The following is a 17,506-nucleotide window of genomic DNA, read 5'->3' as shown; positions in this document are numbered from 1 at the left end:
TTCGTTTTGCTGGAATATGCATAAACACCTTGAATTTTGTGAATAAATAGTTCACTGCTCCAAACTATGGTTTTGTGGCAGTAGAGAATAGAACATACTAAGCAGTTTGGAAATAGATAAAACTAATTAAATATACCCATAGTTTTTTTGTATTTACTCATTTAAAAAAAAAAAGCTGTAGGCACACGTTTCAAATTAATAACACAATTCAACTCTGCGAGTACTTTTATAAACAAACAATTATTGGGAAATTTTCTTTGGCAAAAGTTAAGAAAAATATTTGGTTAAGGTTGAGCTCATTTTATTTTGCTGGAATGTGCATAAACACCTTGAATTTTGCTAGTAAATAGTTCACTGCTCCCAACTATGGTTTTGGGCAGTAGAGAATAGAATATACTAAGCGGTTTGGAAACAGATAAAACTAATTAAATATACCCATTGTTTTTTTGTATTTACTCATTAAAAAAAAGTTGTAGGCACACGTTTCAAATTAATAACACAATTCAACTCTGCGAGTACTTTTATAAACAAACAATTATTAGGAAATCTTCTTTTGCAAAAGTTAAGAAAAATATTTGGTTAAGGTTGAGCTCATTTCGTTTTGCTGGAATGTGCATAAACACCTTGAATTTTGCTAATAAATAGTTCACTGCTCCCAACTATGGTTTTGGGCAGTAGAGAATAGAATATACTAAGCGGTTTGGAAACAGATAAAACTAATTAAATATACCCATTGTTTTTTGTATTTACTCATTAAAAAAAAAGTTGTAGGCACACGTTTCAAATTAATAACACAATTCAACTCTGCGAGTACTTTTATAAACAAACAATTATTAGGAAATTTTCTTTGGCAAAAGTTAAGAAAAATATTTGTTTAAGGTTGAGCTCATTTCGTTTTGCTGGAATATGCATAAACACCTTGAATTTTGTGAATAAATAGTTCACTGCTCCAAACTATGGTTTTGTGGCAGTAGAGAATAGAACATACTAAGCAGTTTGGAAACAGATAAAACTAATTAAATATACCCATAGTTTTTTTGTATTTACTCATTTAAAAAAAAAAAGCTGTAGGCACACGTTTCAAATTAATAACACAATTCAACTCTGCGAGTACTTTTATAAACAAACAATTATTGGGAAATTTTCTTTGGCAAAAGTTAAGAAAAATATTTGGTTAAGGTTGAGCTCATTTTATTTTGCTGCAATGTGCATAAACACCTTGAATTTTGCTAGTAAATAGTTCACTGCTCCCAACTATGGTTTTGGGCAGTAGAGAATAGAATATACTAAGCGGTTTGGAAACAGATAAAACTAATTAAATATACCCATTGTTTTTTTGTATTTACTCATTAAAAAAAAGTTGTAGGCACACGTTTCAAATTAATAACACAATTCAACTCTGCGAGTACTTTTATAAACAAACAATTATTAGGAAATCTTCTTTTGCAAAAGTTAAGAAAAATATTTGGTTAAGGTTGAGCTCATTTCGTTTTGCTGGAATGTGCATAAACACCTTGAATTTTGCTAATAAATAGTTCACTGCTCCCAATTATGGTTTTGGGCAGTAGAGAATAGAATATACTAAGCGGTTTGGAAACAGATAAAACTAATTAAATATACCCATTGTTTTTTGTATTTACTCATTAAAAAAAAAGTTGTAGGCACACGTTTCAAATTAATAACACAATTCAACTCTGCGAGTACTTTTATAAACAAACAATTATTAGGAAATTTTCTTTGGCAAAAGTTAAGAAAAATATTTGTTTAAGGTTGAGCTCATTTCGTTTTGCTGGAATATGCATAAACACCTTGAATTTTGTGAATAAATAGTTCACTGCTCCAAACTATGGTTTTGTGGCAGTAGAGAATAGAACATACTAAGCAGTTTGGAAACAGATAAAACTAATTAAATATACCCATAGTTTTTTTGTATTTACTCATTAAAAAAAAAAAAGCTGTAGGCACACGTTTCAAATTAATAACACAATTCAACTCTGCGAGTACTTTTATAAACAAACAATTATTGGGAAATTTTCTTTGGCAAAAGTTAAGAAAAATATTTGTTTAAGGTTGAGCTCATTTCGTTTTGCTGGAATATGCATAAACACCTTGAATTTTGTGAATAAATAGTTCACTGCTCCAAACTATGGTTTTGTGCCAGTAGAGAATAGAACATACTAAGCAGTTTGGAAACAGATAAAACTAATTAAATATACCCATTGTTTTTTTGTATTTTCTCATTTAAAAAAAAAAAGTTGTAGGCACACGTTTCAAATTAATAACACAATTCAATTCTGCGAGTACTTTTATAAACAAACAATTATTAGGAAATTTTCTTTGGCAAAATTTAAGAAAAATATTTGGTTGAGGCGGAGCTCGTTTCATTTTGCTGGAATATGCATAAATACCTTGAAAGTTGTGAATAAATAGTTCACTGCTCCCAACTAGGGTTTTTGGCAGTAGAGAATAGAACATACTAAGCAGTTTGGAAACAGATAAAACTAATTAAATATAGCCATTGTTTTTTTGTATTTACTCATTAAAAAAAAAAGTTGTAGGCACACGTTTCAAATTAATAACACAATTCAACTCTGCGAGTACTTTTATAAACAAACAATTATTAGGAAATTTTCTTTGGCAAAAGTTAAGAAAAATATTTGGATAAGGTTGACCTCATTTCATTTTGCTGGAATATGCATAAATACCTTGACATTTGTGAATAAATAGTTCACTGCTCCCAACTATGGTTTTGTGGCAGTAGAGAATAGAACATATAATGCAGTTTGGAAACAGATAAAACTAATTAAATATACCCATTGCTTTTTTGTATTTACTCATTAAAAAAAAAGTTGTAGGCACACGTTTCAAATTAATAACACAATTCAACTCTGCGAGTACTTTTATAAACAAATAATTATTAGGAAATTTTCTTTGGCAAAAGTTAAGAAACATATTTGGTTAAGGTTGAGCTCATTTCGTTTTGCTGGAATATGCATAAACACCTTGAATTTTGTGAATAAATAGTTCACTGCTCCCAACTATGGTTTTGGGCAGTAGAGAATAGAACATATTAAGCAGTTTGGAAACAGATAAAACTAATTAAATATACCCATTACTTTTTTGTATTTACTCATTAAAAAAAAGTTGTAGGCACACGTTTCAAATTAATAACACAATCCAACTCTGCGAGTACTTTTATAAACAAACAATTATTAGGAAATTTTCTTTGGCAAAAGTTAAGAAAAATATTTGGTTAAGGTTGAGCTCATTTCATTTTGCTGGAATATGCATAAACACCTTGAATTTTGTGAATAAATAATTCACTGCTCCCAACTATGGTTTTGTGGCAGTAGAGGATAGAACATACTAAGCAGTTTGAAAACAGATAAAACTAATTAAATATACCCATTGTTTTTTTGTATTTACTCATTAAAAAAAAAGTTGTAGGCACACGTTTAAAATTAATAACACAATTCAACTCTGCGAGTACTTTTATAAACAAACAATTATTAGGAAATTTTCTTTGGCAAAAGTTAAGAAACATATTTGGTTAAGGTTGAGCTCATTTCGTTTTGCTGGAATATGCATAAACACCTTGAATTTTGTGAATAAATAGTTCACTGCTCCCAACTATGGTTTAGTGGCAGTAAAGAATAGAACATACTAAGCACTTTGGAAACAGATAAAACTAATTAAATATACCCATTGTTTTTTTGTATTTACTCATTAAAAAAAAAGTTGTAGGCACACGTTTAAAATTAATAACACAATTCAACTCTGCGAGTACTTTTATAAACAAACAATTATTAGGAAATTTTCTTTGGCAAAAGTTAAGAAAAATATTTGGATAAGGTTGACCTCATTTCATTTTGCTGGAATATGCATAAATACCTTGACATTTGTGAATAAATAGTTCACTGCTCCCAACTATGGTTTTGTGGCAGTAGAGAATAGAACATACTAAGCAGTTTGGAAACAGATAAAACTAATTAAATATACCCATTGCTTTTTTGTATTTACTCATTAAAAAAAAGTTGTAGGCACACGTTTCAAATTAATAACACAATTCAACTCTGCGAGTACTTTTATAAACAAACAATTATTAGGAAATTTTCTTTGGCAAAAGTTAAGAAAAATATTTGGTTAAGGTTGAGCTCATTTCATTTTGCTGGAATATGCATAAACACCTTGAATTTTGTGAATAAATAGTTCACTGCTCCCAACTATGGTTTTGTGGCAGTAGAGAATAGAACATACTAAGCAGTTTGGAAACAGATAAAACTAATTAAATATACCCATTGCTTTTTTGTATTTACTCATTAAAAAAAAGTTGTAGGCACACGTTTCAAATTAATAACACAATTCAACTCTGCGAGTACTTTTATAAACAAACAATTATTAGGAGATTTTCTTTGGCAAAAGATAAGAAAAATATTTGGTTAAGGTTGAGCTCATTTCATTTTGCTGGAATATGCATAAACACCTTGAGTTTTGTGAATAAATAGTTCACTGCTCCCAACTATGGTTTTGTGGCAGTATAGAATAGAACATACTAAGCAGTTTGGAAACAGATAAAACTAATTAAATATACCCATTGTTTTTTTGTATTTACTCATTAAAAAAAAAGTTGTAGCCACACGTTTCAAATAAATAACACAATTCAACTCTGCGAGTACTTTTATAAGCAAACAATTATTAGGAAATTTTCTTTGGCAAGAGTTAAGAAAAATATTTGGTTAAGGTTGAGCTCATTTCGTTTTGCTGGAATATGCATAAACACCTTGGATTTTGTGAATAAATAGTTCACTGCTCCCAACTATGGTTTTGTGGCAGTAGAGAATAGAACATACTAAGCAGTTTGGAAACAGATAAAACTAATTAAATGTATCCATTGTGTTTTTGTATTTACTCATTAAAAAAAAAGTTGTAGGCACACGTTTCAAATTAATAAGACAATTCAACTCTGCGAATACTTTTATAAACAAACAATTATTAGGAGATTTTCTTTGGCAAAAGATAAGAAAAATATTTGGTTAAGGTTGAGCTCATTTCATTTTGCTGGAATATGCATAAACACCTTGAATTTTGTGAATAAATAGTTCACTGCTCCCAACTATGGTTTTGTGGCAGTAGAGAATAGAACATACTAAGCAGTTTGGAAACAGATAAAACTAATTAAATGTACCCATTGTGTTTTTGTATTTACTCATTAAAAAAAAAGTTGTAGGCACACGTTTCAAATTAATAAGACAATTCAACTCTGCGAATACTTTTATAAACAAACAATTATTGGGAGATTTTCTTTGGCAAAAGATAAGAAAAATATTTGGTTAAGGTTGAGCTCATTTCATTTTGCTCGAATATGCATAAACACCTTGGATTTTGTGAATAAATAGTTCACTGCACCCAAGTATGGTTTTGTGGCAGTAGAGAATAGAACATACTAAGCAGTTTGGAAACAGATAAAACTAATTAAATATACACATGGTTTTTTTGTATTTACTCATTTAAAAAAAAAAGCTGTAGGCACACGTTTCTAATTAATAAGACAATTCAACTCTGCGAATACTTTTATAAACAAACAATTATTAGGAAATTTTCTTTGGCAAAAGTTAAGAAAAATATTTGGTTAAGGTTGATCTCATTACGTTTTGCTGGAATATGCATAAATACCTTGACATTTGTGAATAAATAGTTCACTACTCCCAACTATGGTTTTGTGGCAGTAGAGAATAGAACATACTAAGCAGTTTGGAAACAGATAAAACTAATTAAATATACCCATTGCTTTTTTGTGTTTACTCATTAAAAAAAAAGTTGTAGGCACACGTTTCAAATTAATAACACAATTCAACTCTGCGAGTACTTTTATAAACAAACAATTATTAGGAAATTTTCTTTGGCAAAAGTTAAGAAACATATTTGGTTAAGGTTGAGCTCATTTCGTTTTGCTGGAATATGCATAAATACCTTGACATTTGTGAATAAATAGTTCACTACTCCCAACTATGGTTTTGTGGCACTAGAGAATAGAACATACTAAGCAGTTTGGAAACAGATAAAACTAATTAAATATGCCCATTGTTTTTTTTTTTTTGTATTTACTCATTAAAAAAAAAGCTGTAGGCACACGTTTCAAATTAATAACACAATTCAACTCTGCGAGTGCTTTTATAAACAAGCAATTATTAGGAAATTTTCTTTGGCAAAAGTTAAGAAAAATATTTGGTTAAGATTGAGCTCATTACGTTTTGCTGGAATATGCATAAACACCTTGAATTTTGTGAATAAATAGTTCACTGCTCCAAACTATGGTTTTGTGGCAGTAGAGAATAGAACATACTAAGCAGTTTGGAAACAGATAAAACTAATTAAATATATCCATTGTTTTTTTTTTGTATTTACAGATAAAAAAAGTTGTAGGCACACGTTTCAAATTAATAACACAATTCAACTCTGCGAGTACTTTTATAAACAAACAATTATTAGGAAATCTTCTTTTGCAAAAGTTAAGAAAAATATTTGGTTAAGGTTGAGCTCATTTCGTTTTGCTGGAATGTGCATAAACACCTTGAATTTTGCTAATAAATAGTTCACTGCTCCCAACTATGGTTTTGGGCAGTAGAGAATAGAATATACTAAGCGGTTTGGAAACAGATAAAACTAATTAAATATACCCATTGTTTCTTTGTATTTACTCATTAAAAAAAAGTTGTAGGCACACGTTTCAAATTAATAACACAATTCAACTCTGCGAGTACTTTTATAAACAAACAATTATTAGGAAATTTTCTTTGGCAAAAGTTAAGAAAAATATTTGTTTAAGGTTGAGCTCATTTCGTTTTGCTGGAATATGCATAAACACCTTGAATTTTGTGAATAAATAGTTCACTGCTCCAAACTATGGTTTTGCGGCAGTAGAGAATAGAACATACTAAGCAGTTTGGAAACAGATAAAACTAATTAAATATACCCATAGTTTTTTTGTATTTACTCATTTAAAAAAAAAAAGCTGTAGGCACACGTTTCAAATTAATAACACAATTCAACTCTGCGAGTACTTTTATAAACAAACAATTATTGGGAAATTTTCTTTGGCAAAAGTTAAGAAAAATATTTGGTTAAGGTTGAGCTCATTTCATTTTGCTGGAATATGCATAAACACCTTGAATTTTGTGAATAAATAATTCACTGCTCCCAACTATGGTTTTGTGGCAGTAGAGAATAGAAAATACTAAGCAGTTTGGAAACTGATAAAACTAATTAAATATACCCATTGTTTTTTTGTATTTACTCATTAAAAAAAAGTTGTAGGCACACGTTTCAAATTAATAACACAGTTCAACTCTGCGAGTACTTTTATAAACAAACAATTATTGTGAAATTTTCTTTGGCAAAAGTTAAGAAAAATATTTGGTTAAGGTTGAGCTCATTTCATTTTGCTGGAATATGCATAAACACCTTGAATTTTGTGAATAAATAATTCACTGCTCCCAACTATGGTTTTGTGGCAGTAGAGAATAGAAAATACTAAGCAGTTTGGAAACTGATAAAACTAATTAAATATACCCATTGCTTTTTTGTATTTACTCATTAAAAAAAAAGTTGTAGGCACACGTTTCAAATTAATAACACAATTCAACTCTGCGAGTACTTTTATAAACAAATAATTATTAGGAAATTTTCTTTGGCAAAAGTTAAGAAACATATTTGGTTAAGGTTGAGCTCATTTCGTTTTGCTGGAATATGCATAAACACCTTGAATTTTGTGAATAAATAGTTCACTGCTCCCAACTATGGTTTTGGGCAGTAGAGAATAGAACATATTAAGCAGTTTGGAAACAGATAAAACTAATTAAATATACCCATTGCTTTTTTGTATTTACTCATTAAAAAAAAGTTGTAGGCACACGTTTCAAATTAATAACACAATCCAACTCTGCGAGTACTTTTATAAACAAACAATTATTAGGAAATTTTCTTTGGCAAAAGTTAAGAAAAATATTTGGTTAAGGTTGAGCTCATTTCATTTTGCTGGAATATGCATAAACACCTTGAATTTTGTGAATAAATAATTCACTGCTCCCAACTATGGTTTTGTGGCAGTAGAGGATAGAACATACTAAGCAGTTTGAAAACAGATAAAACTAATTAAATATACCCATTGTTTTTTTGTATTTACTCATTAAAAAAAAAGTTGTAGGCACACGTTTAAAATTAATAACACAATTCAACTCTGCGAGTACTTTTATAAACAAACAATTATTAGGAAATTTTCTTTGGCAAAAGTTAAGAAACATATTTGGTTAAGGTTGAGCTCATTTCGTTTTGCTGGAATATGCATAAACACCTTGAATTTTGTGAATAAATAGTTCACTGCTCCCAACTATGGTTTAGTGGCAGTAAAGAATAGAACATACTAAGCACTTTGGAAACAGATAAAACTAATTAAATATACCCATTGTTTTTTTGTATTTACTCATTAAAAAAAAAGTTGTAGGCACACGTTTAAAATTAATAACACAATTCAACTCTGCGAGTACTTTTATAAACAAACAATTATTAGGAAATTTTCTTTGGCAAAAGTTAAGAAAAATATTTGGATAAGGTTGACCTCATTTCATTTTGCTGGAATATGCATAAATACCTTGACATTTGTGAATAAATAGTTCACTGCTCCCAACTATGGTTTTGTGGCAGTAGAGAATAGAACATACTAAGCAGTTTGGAAACAGATAAAACTAATTAAATATACCCATTGCTTTTTTGTATTTACTCATTAAAAAAAAAGTTGTAGGCACACGTTTCAAATTAATAACACAATTCAACTCTGCGAGTACTTTTATAAACAAATAATTATTAGGAAATTTTCTTTGGCAAAAGTTAAGAAACATATTTGGTTAAGGTTGAGCTTATTTCGTTTTGCTGGAATATGCATAAACACCTTGAATTTTGTGAATAAATAGTTCACTGCTCCCAACTATGGTTTTGGGCAGTAGAGAATAGAACATACTAAGCAGTTTGGAAACAGATAAAACTAATTAAATATACCCATTGCTTTTTTGTATTTACTCATTAAAAAAAAGTTGTAGGCACACGTTTCAAATTAATAACACAATTCAACTCTGCGAGTACTTTTATAAACAAACAATTATTAGGAAATTTTCTTTGGCAAAAGTTAAGAAAAATATTTGGTTAAGGTTGAGCTCATTTCATTTTGCTGGAATATGCATAAACACCTTGAATTTTGTGAATAAATAGTTCACTGCTCCCAACTATGGTTTTGTGGCAGTAGAGAATAGAACATACTAAGCAGTTTGGAAACAGATAAAACTAATTAAATATACCCATTGCTTTTTTGTATTTACTCATTAAAAAAAAGTTGTAGGCACACGTTTCAAATTAATAACACAATTCAACTCTGCGAGTACTTTTATAAACAAACAATTATTAGGAGATTTTCTTTGGCAAAAGATAAGAAAAATATTTGGTTAAGGTTGAGCTCATTTCATTTTGCTGGAATATGCATAAACACCTTGAGTTTTGTGAATAAATAGTTCACTGCTCCCAACTATGGTTTTGTGGCAGTATAGAATAGAACATACTAAGCAGTTTGGAAACAGATAAAACTAATTAAATATACCCATTGTTTTTTTGTATTTACTCATTAAAAAAAAAGTTGTAGCCACACGTTTCAAATAAATAACACAATTCAACTCTGCGAGTACTTTTATAAGCAAACAATTATTAGGAAATTTTCTTTGGCAAGAGTTAAGAAAAATATTTGGTTAAGGTTGAGCTCATTTCGTTTTGCTGGAATATGCATAAACACCTTGGATTTTGTGAATAAATAGTTCACTGCTCCCAACTATGGTTTTGTGGCAGTAGAGAATAGAACATACTAAGCAGTTTGGAAACAGATAAAACTAATTAAATGTATCCATTGTGTTTTTGTATTTACTCATTAAAAAAAAAGTTGTAGGCACACGTTTCAAATTAATAAGACAATTCAACTCTGCGAATACTTTTATAAACAAACAATTATTAGGAGATTTTCTTTGGCAAAAGATAAGAAAAATATTTGGTTAAGGTTGAGCTCATTTCATTTTGCTGGAATATGCATAAACACCTTGAATTTTGTGAATAAATAGTTCACTGCTCCCAACTATGGTTTTGTGGCAGTAGAGAATAGAACATACTAAGCAGTTTGGAAACAGATAAAACTAATTAAATGTACCCATTGTGTTTTTGTATTTACTCATTAAAAAAAAAGTTGTAGGCACACGTTTCAAATTAATAAGACAATTCAACTCTGCGAATACTTTTATAAACAAACAATTATTGGGAGATTTTCTTTGGCAAAAGATAAGAAAAATATTTGGTTAAGGTTGAGCTCATTTCATTTTGCTCGAATATGCATAAACACCTTGGATTTTGTGAATAAATAGTTCACTGCACCCAAGTATGGTTTTGTGGCAGTAGAGAATAGAACATACTAAGCAGTTTGGAAACAGATAAAACTAATTAAATATACACATGGTTTTTTTGTATTTACTCATTTAAAAAAAAAAGCTGTAGGCACACGTTTCTAATTAATAAGACAATTCAACTCTGCGAATACTTTTATAAACAAACAATTATTAGGAAATTTTCTTTGGCAAAAGTTAAGAAAAATATTTGGTTAAGGTTGATCTCATTACGTTTTGCTGGAATATGCATAAATACCTTGACATTTGTGAATAAATAGTTCACTACTCCCAACTATGGTTTTGTGGCAGTAGAGAATAGAACATACTAAGCAGTTTGGAAACAGATAAAACTAATTAAATATACCCATTGCTTTTTTGTGTTTACTCATTAAAAAAAAAGTTGTAGGCACACGTTTCAAATTAATAACACAATTCAACTCTGCGAGTACTTTTATAAACAAACAATTATTAGGAAATTTTCTTTGGCAAAAGTTAAGAAACATATTTGGTTAAGGTTGAGCTCATTTCGTTTTGCTGGAATATGCATAAATACCTTGACATTTGTGAATAAATAGTTCACTACTCCCAACTATGGTTTTGTGGCACTAGAGAATAGAACATACTAAGCAGTTTGGAAACAGATAAAACTAATTAAATATGCCCATTGTTTTTTTTTTTTTGTATTTACTCATTAAAAAAAAAGCTGTAGGCACACGTTTCAAATTAATAACACAATTCAACTCTGCGAGTGCTTTTATAAACAAGCAATTATTAGGAAATTTTCTTTGGCAAAAGTTAAGAAAAATATTTGGTTAAGATTGAGCTCATTACGTTTTGCTGGAATATGCATAAACACCTTGAATTTTGTGAATAAATAGTTCACTGCTCCAAACTATGGTTTTGTGGCAGTAGAGAATAGAACATACTAAGCAGTTTGGAAACAGATAAAACTAATTAAATATATCCATTGTTTTTTTTTTGTATTTACAGATAAAAAAAGTTGTAGGCACACGTTTCAAATTAATAACACAATTCAACTCTGCGAGTACTTTTATAAACAAACAATTATTAGGAAATCTTCTTTTGCAAAAGTTAAGAAAAATATTTGGTTAAGGTTGAGCTCATTTCGTTTTGCTGGAATGTGCATAAACACCTTGAATTTTGCTAATAAATAGTTCACTGCTCCCAACTATGGTTTTGGGCAGTAGAGAATAGAATATACTAAGCGGTTTGGAAACAGATAAAACTAATTAAATATACCCATTGTTTCTTTGTATTTACTCATTAAAAAAAAGTTGTAGGCACACGTTTCAAATTAATAACACAATTCAACTCTGCGAGTACTTTTATAAACAAACAATTATTAGGAAATTTTCTTTGGCAAAAGTTAAGAAAAATATTTGTTTAAGGTTGAGCTCATTTCGTTTTGCTGGAATATGCATAAACACCTTGAATTTTGTGAATAAATAGTTCACTGCTCCAAACTATGGTTTTGCGGCAGTAGAGAATAGAACATACTAAGCAGTTTGGAAACAGATAAAACTAATTAAATATACCCATAGTTTTTTTGTATTTACTCATTTAAAAAAAAAAAGCTGTAGGCACACGTTTCAAATTAATAACACAATTCAACTCTGCGAGTACTTTTATAAACAAACAATTATTGGGAAATTTTCTTTGGCAAAAGTTAAGAAAAATATTTGGTTAAGGTTGAGCTCATTTCATTTTGCTGGAATATGCATAAACACCTTGAATTTTGTGAATAAATAATTCACTGCTCCCAACTATGGTTTTGTGGCAGTAGAGAATAGAAAATACTAAGCAGTTTGGAAACTGATAAAACTAATTAAATATACCCATTGTTTTTTTGTATTTACTCATTAAAAAAAAGTTGTAGGCACACGTTTCAAATTAATAACACAGTTCAACTCTGCGAGTACTTTTATAAACAAACAATTATTGTGAAATTTTCTTTGGCAAAAGTTAAGAAAAATATTTGGTTAAGGTTGAGCTCATTTCATTTTGCTGGAATATGCATAAACACCTTGAATTTTGTGAATAAATAATTCACTGCTCCCAACTATGGTTTTGTGGCAGTAGAGAATAGAAAATACTAAGCAGTTTGGAAACTGATAAAACTAATTAAATATACCCATTGTTTTTTTGTATTTACTCATTAAAAAAAAGTTGTAGGCACACGTTTCAAATTAATAACACAATTCAACTCTGCGAGTACTTTTATAAACAAACAATTATTAGGAAATTTTCTTTGGCAAAAGTTAAGCAAAATATTTGGTTAAGGTTGAGCTCATTTCATTTTGCTGGAATATGCATAAACACCTTGAATTTTGTGAATAAATAGTTCACTGCTCCAAACTATGGTTTTGCGGCAGTAGAGAATAGAACATACTAAGCAGTTTGGAAACAGATAAAACTAATTAAATATACCCATAGTTTTTTTGTATTTACTCATTTAAAAAAAAAAAGCTGTAGGCACACGTTTCAAATTAATAACACAATTCAACTCTGCGAGTACTTTTATAAACAAACAATTATTGGGAAATTTTCTTTGGCAAAAGTTAAGAAAAATATTTGGTTAAGGTTGAGCTCATTTCATTTTGCTGGAATATGCATAAACACCTTGAATTTTGTGAATAAATAATTCACTGCTCCCAACTATGGTTTTGTGGCAGTAGAGAATAGAAAATACTAAGCAGTTTGGAAACTGATAAAACTAATTAAATATACCCATTGTTTTTTTGTATTTACTCATTAAAAAAAGTTGTAGGCACACGTTTCAAATTAATAACACAATTCAACTCTGCGAGTACTTTTATAAACAAACAATTATTAGGAAATTTTCTTTGGCAAAAGTTAAGCAAAATATTTGGTTAAGGTTGAGCTCATTTCATTTTGCTGGAATATGCATAAACACCTTGAATTTTGTGAATAAATAGTTCACTGCTCCCAACTATGGTTTTGTGGCAGTAGAGAATAGAACATACTAAGCAGTTTGGAAACAGATAAAACTAATTAAATATACCCATAGTTTTTTTGTATTTACTCATTTAAAAAAAAAAAAAGCTGTAGGCACACGTTTCAAATTAATAACACAATTCAACTCTGCGAGTACTTTTATAAACAAACAATTATTGGGAAATTTTCTTTGGCAAAAGTTAAGAAAAATATTTGGATAAGGTTGAGCTCATTTCATTTTGCTGGAATATGCATAAACACCTTGAATTTTGTGAATAAATAGTTCACTGCTCCCAACTATGGTTTTGTGGCAGTAGAGAATAGAAAATATTTAGCAGTTTGGAAAAAGATAAAACTAATTAAATATACCCATTGTTTTTTTGTATTTACTCATTAAAAAAAAGTTGTAGGCACACGTTTCAAATTAATAACACAGTTCAACTCTGCGAGTACTTTTATAAACAAACAATTATTGGGAAATTTTCTTTGGCAAAAGTTAAGAAAAATATTTGGTTAAGGTTGAGCTCATTTCGTTTTGCTGGAATGTGCATAAACACCTTGAATTTTGCTAATAAATAGTTCACTGCTCCCAACTATGGTTTTGGGCAGTAGAGAATAGAATATACTAAGCGGTTTGGAAACAGATAAAACTAATTAAATATACCCATTGTTTTTTGTATTTACTCATTAAAAAAAAAGTTGTAGGCACACGTTTCAAATTAATAACACAATTCAACTCTGCGAGTACTTTTATAAACAAACAATTATTGGGAAATTTTCTTTGGCAAAAGTTAAGAAAAATATTTGGTTAAGGTTAAGCTCATTTCGTTATGCTGGAATATGCATAAACACCTTGAATTTTGTGAATAAATAGTTCACTGTTCCAAACTATGGTTTTGTGGCAGTAGAGAATAGAACATACTAAGCAGTTTGGAAACAGATAAAACTAATGAAATATACCCATAGTTTTTTTGTATTTACTCATTTAAAAAAAAAAGCTGTAGGCACACGTTTCAAATTAATAACACAATTCAACTCTGCGAGTACTTTTATAAACAAACAATTATTGGGAAATTTTCTTTGGCAAAAGTTAAGAAAAATATTTGGTTAAGGTTAAGCTCATTTCGTTTTGCTGGAATATGCATAAACACCTTGAATTTTGTGAATAAATAGTTCACTGCTCCAAACTATGGTTTTGTGGCAGTAGAGAATAGAACATACTAAGCAGTTTGGAAACAGATAAAACTAATTAAATATACCCATAGTTTTTTTGTATTTACTCATTTAAAAAAAAAAAGCTGTAGGCACACGTTTGAAATTAATAACACAATTCAACTCTGCGAGTACTTTTATAAACAAACAATTATTGGGAAATTTTCTTTGGCAAAAGTTAAGAAAAATATTTGGTTAAGGTTGAGCTCATTTTATTTTGCTGGAATGTGCATAAACACCTTGAATTTTGCTAATAAATAGTTCACTGCTCCCAACTATGGTTTTGGGCAGTAGAGAATAGAATATACTAAGCGGTTTGGAAACAGATAAAACTAATTAAATATACCCATTGTTTTTTTGTATTTACTCATTAAAAAAAAGTTGTAGGCACACGTTTCAAATTAATAACACAATTCAACTCTGCGAGTACTTTTATAAACAAACAATTATTAGGAAATCTTCTTTTGCAAAAGTTAAGAAAAATATTTGGTTAAGGTTGAGCTCATTTCGTTTTGCTGGAATGTGCATAAACACCTTGAATTTTGCTAATAAATAGTTCACTGCTCCCAATTATGGTTTTGGGCAGTAGAGAATAGAATATACTAAGCGGTTTGGAAACAGATAAAACTAATTAAATATACCCATTGTTTTTTGTATTTACTCATTAAAAAAAAGTTGTAGGCACACGTTTCAAATTAATAACACAATTCAACTCTGCGAGTACTTTTATAAACAAACAATTATTAGGAAATTTTCTTTGGCAAAAGTTAAGAAAAATATTTGTTTAAGGTTGAGCTCATTTCGTTTTGCTGGAATATGCATAAACACCTTGAATTCTGTGAATAAATAGTTCACTGCTCCAAACTATGGTTTTGTGGCAGTAGAGAATAGAACATACTAAGCAGTTTGGAAACAGATAAAACTAATTAAATATACCCATAGTTTTTTTGTATTTACTCATTTAAAAAAAAAAAGCTGTAGGCACACGTTTCAAATTAATAACACAGTTCAACTCTGCGAGTACTTTTATAAACAAACAATTATTGGGAAATTTTCTTTGGCAAAAGTTAAGAAAAATATTTGGTTAAGGTTGAGCTCATTTCATTTTGCTGGAATATGCATAAACACCTTGAATTTTGTGAATAAATAGTTCACTGCTCCCAACTATGGTTTTGTGGCAGTAGAGAATAGAACATACCAAGCAGTTTGGAAACAGATAAAACTAATTAAATATACCCATAGTTTTTTTGTATTTACTCATTTAAAAAAAAAAAGCTGTAGGCACACGTTTCAAATTAATAACACAGTTCAACTCTGCGAGTACTTTTATAAACAAACAATTATTGGGAAATTTTCTTTGGCAAAAGTTAAGAAAAATATTTGGTTAAGGTTGAGCTCATTTCATTTTGCTGGAATATGCATAAACACATTGAATTTTGGGAATAAATAGTTCACTGCTCCCAACTATGGTTTTGTGGCAGTAGAGAATAGAAAATACTTAGCAGTTTGGAAAAAGATAAAACTAATTAAATATACCCATTGTTTTTTTGTATTTACTCATTAAAAAAAAGTTGTAGGCACACGTTTCAAATTAATAACACAGTTCAACTCTGCGAGTACTTTTATAAACCAACAATTATTAGGAAATTTTCTTTGGCAAAAGTTAAGAAAAATATTTGGTTAAGGTTAAGCTAATTTCGTTTTGCTGGAATATGCATAAACACCATGAATTTTGTGAATAAATAGTTCACTGCTCCAACTATGGTTTTGTAGCAGTAGAGAATAGAACATACTTAGCAGTTTGGAAACAGATAAAACTAATTAAATATACCCATTGTTTTTTTGTATTTACTCATTAAAAAAAGTTGTAGGCACACGTTTCAAATTAATAACACAATTCAACTCTGCGAGTACTTTTATAAACAAACAATTATTAGGAAATTTTCTTTGGCAAAAGTTAAGAAAAATATTTGGTTAAGGTTGAGCTCATTTCATTTTGCTGGAATATGCATAAACACCTTGAATTTTGTGAATAAATAGTTCACTGCTCCCAACTATGGTTTTGTGGCAGTAGAGAATAGAACATACTTAGCAGTTTGGAAACAGATAAAACTAATTAAATATACCCATTGTTTTTTGTATTTACTCATTAAAAAAAAGTTGTAGGCACACGTTTCAAATTAATAACACAATTCAACTCTGCGAGTACTTTTATAAACAAACAACTATTAGGAAATTTTCTTTGGCAAAAGTTAAGAAAAATATTTGGTTAAGGTTGAGCTCATTTCGTTTTGCTGGAATATGCATAAACACCTTGAATTTTGTGAATAAATAGTCCACTGCTCCCAACTATGGTTTTGTGGCAGTAGAGAATAGAACATACTTAGCAGTTTGGAAACAGATAAAACTGATTAAATATACCCATTGTTTTTTTGTATTTACTCATTAAAAAAAGTTGTAGGCACACGTTTCAAATTAATAACACAGTTCAACTCCGAGTACTTTTATAAACAAACAATTATTAGGAAATTTTCTTTGGCAAAAGTTAAGAAAAATATTTGGTTAAGGTTGAGATCATTTCGTTTTGCTGGAATATGCATAAACACCGTGAATTTTGTGAATATTTAGTTCACTGCTCCAACTATGGTTTTGTAGCAGTAGAGAATAGAACATACTTAGCAGTTTGGAAACAGATAAAACTAATTAAATATACCCATTGTTTTTTTGTATTTACTCATTAAAAAAGAAGTTGTAGGCACACGTTTCAAATTAATAACACAATTCAACTCTGCGAGTACTTTTATAATCAAACAATTATTAGGAAATTTTCTTTGGCAAAAGTTAAGAAA

Source organism: Eurosta solidaginis, chromosome 3 (genome assembly GCF_040869045.1).
Source record: "Eurosta solidaginis isolate ZX-2024a chromosome 3, ASM4086904v1, whole genome shotgun sequence".
Classification (NCBI taxonomy): domain Eukaryota; kingdom Metazoa; phylum Arthropoda; class Insecta; order Diptera; family Tephritidae; genus Eurosta; species Eurosta solidaginis.
The sequence above is the reverse complement of the archived record's forward strand: the minus strand, read 5'-3'. Positions refer to the sequence as shown.